The sequence below is a fragment of the Petromyzon marinus genome, unplaced genomic scaffold, assembly GCF_048934315.1.
Source record: "Petromyzon marinus isolate PM22_M1 ecotype Great Lakes invasive population unplaced genomic scaffold, UKy_Petmar_22M1.pri1.0 PM_G_Scaffold_40, whole genome shotgun sequence".
NCBI lineage: Eukaryota > Metazoa > Chordata > Hyperoartia > Petromyzontiformes > Petromyzontidae > Petromyzon > Petromyzon marinus.
This window is the reverse complement of record NW_027422984.1, coordinates 220,001-222,500: the sequence shown is the minus strand read 5'-3', so window position 1 is coordinate 222,500 and position 2,500 is coordinate 220,001.

The window sequence follows — 2,500 nt, the reverse complement described above, 5'->3', positions numbered from 1 at the left end:
ATTGGAGGCGCAGCTGTTGGTATACAGGGAGAAGAGCAGTGGGCAAAGGACGCAGCCCTGAGGAGTTCCCGTGCTGATGGACCTGGAGTCAGAGACTTCTGTTCCCGGCTTAACGCACTGCTTCCTGTCAGAGAGGAAGTCTGTGATCCACCTGCAGGTGGAGTAGGGCACGTTCAGCTGGAAGAGCTTGTCCTGAAGCAGGGCAGGGATGATGGTGTTGAAGGCAGAGCTGAAGTCCACAAACAGGATCCTGGCGTAGGATGCTGGGGCGTCCACATGCTGTAGGGTGAAGTGGAGGGCCATGTTAACTGCGTCGTCCACAGACCTGTTGGCTCTGTAGGCAAACTGAAGGGGGTCCAGGAGAGGGTCTGTGATGGCTTTGAGGTGTGCCAGGAGCAGGCGCTCAAAAGACTTCATTACCACAGATGTAAGGGCGACCGGTCTGTAATCATTTAGTCCTGTTGGCCTTAGCTTTTTGGGCACAGCGATGATGGTGGAGGACTTGAGACAGGCTGGTACATGGCATGTCTCCAGGGAGGTGTTAAAGATGTTGGTGAACACCGGAGACAGCTGGTCAGCGCAGTGCCTGAGGGTGGCTGGAGAGACAGAGTCCGGCCCGGCTGCTTTGCGTGGATTCTGCCTCTTGAAAAGCCCATTAACTTCTCCCTCCTGAAAGGAGAGAGTCGTTTCTGTAGTATGGGTGGGGGATGGGGCCTCTTGGGTGGGAAGGGGTGGTTCAGGACAGTCCAATTGTCTTTCAAATCTACGGTAGAACTCGTTCAGGTCGTTGGCTAGGCGGGAGTCGTTAGTGGTGTGGGGCGCTCTGGGTTTGTAGTTGGTGATGTGCCTGAGCCCTTTGGCAGACAGAAGCAGCGTCGTTAGTAGAGAACTGGTGTTTTAGTGTCTCTGAGTACAGTCGTTTAGCCTCTCTCACCGCTTTGCTAAACCTGTTCTTCGACTCCTTGAATCTGTCTCTATCCCCACTCCTAAACGCTTCCTCCTTCTCCAACCTCAACCTTTTGAGCTTTGCTGAGAACCAGGGCTTGTTGTTGTTAAAGTTCACCCTGGTACGTGTTGGGATACAGCAGTCCTCACAGAAGCTGATGTACACAGCCTCTGTGAGTTCATCCAGACTATTGGTAGCAGTCGTGAACATATCCCAGTCAGTACAGTCTAAGCACGCCCGCAAATCTTCCACAGCCTCACTGGTCCACTGTTTAGATGTCCTCACAGCAGGTTTACAGAGTTTTAGTTGCTGCCTGTATGCACGAATCAGGTGGACCAAGGGAGTTCTGTGCGAGCCGAACAGCCCCGTGACCCACAAGAGAAACATCCCCGCCAAATTCGAGCGTTTGACGGGGTCTATCCGTGAAAAAATATTCACGTTTTTGAGTGCACATGCATTTCTGCTGCAAATGCCTCTGGAAGTTTCATGCCGTTCGTATGCCAATTGTGGCAACACGAAAATGACCCGTTTTCCCATTCCGAGGGATTTCTGTGCGACCCTAACAGCCCCGTGAGCCACAAGAGACACATCCCCGCCAATTTCTAGCGTTTCACGGGGTCTATCCGTGAAAAATATAGACGTTTTTGAGTGCACATGCATTTCTGCTGCAGATGCCTCTGGAAGTTTCATGCCGTTCGTACGCAATGTGGCAACACGAAAATGACCCCTTTTCCCATTCCGAGGGATTTCTGTGCGACCCTAACTAACAGCGCCCGTGAGCCACAAGAGAGACATCCCCGCCAATTTATAGCGTTTCACGGGGTCTATCCGTGAAAAATATAGACGTTTTTGAGTGCACATGCATTCCTGCTGCAAATGCCTCTGGAAGTTTCATGCCGTTCCTATGCAATGTGGCCACACAAAAATGACCCGTTTTCCCATTCCGAGGCATTTCTGTGCGACCCTAACAGCCCCGTGAGCCACAAGAGAGACATCCCCGCCAACTTCTAGCGTTTGACGGGGTCTATGCGTGAAAAATATTAAAATTTTTGAGTGCACGTGCCTTTCTGCTGCAAATGCCTCTGGAAGTTTCATGGCGTTCCTATGCAATGTGGCAACACGAAAATGACCCCTTTTCCCATTCCGAGGGAGTTCTGTGCCACCCTAACAGCCCCGTGAGCCACAAGAGACACATCCCCGCCAATTTCTAGCGTTTCACGGGGTCTATCCGTGAAACATATAGAAGTTTTTGAGTGCACATGCATTCCTGCTGCAAATGCCTCTGGAAGTTTCATGCGGTTCGTACGCAATGTGGCAACACGAAAATGACCCGTTTTCCCATTCCCAGGGATTTCTGTGCGACCCGAACAGCCCCGTGAGCCACAAGAGACACATCCCCGCCAATTTCTAGCGTTTCACGGGGTCTATCCGTGAAAAATATCAATTTTTTTTTTACTGCACATGCATTTCTGCTGCAAATGCCTCTGGAAGTTGCATGCGGTTCGCATGCAATGTGGCGACACGAAAATGACCCGTTTTCCCATTCCGAGGGAT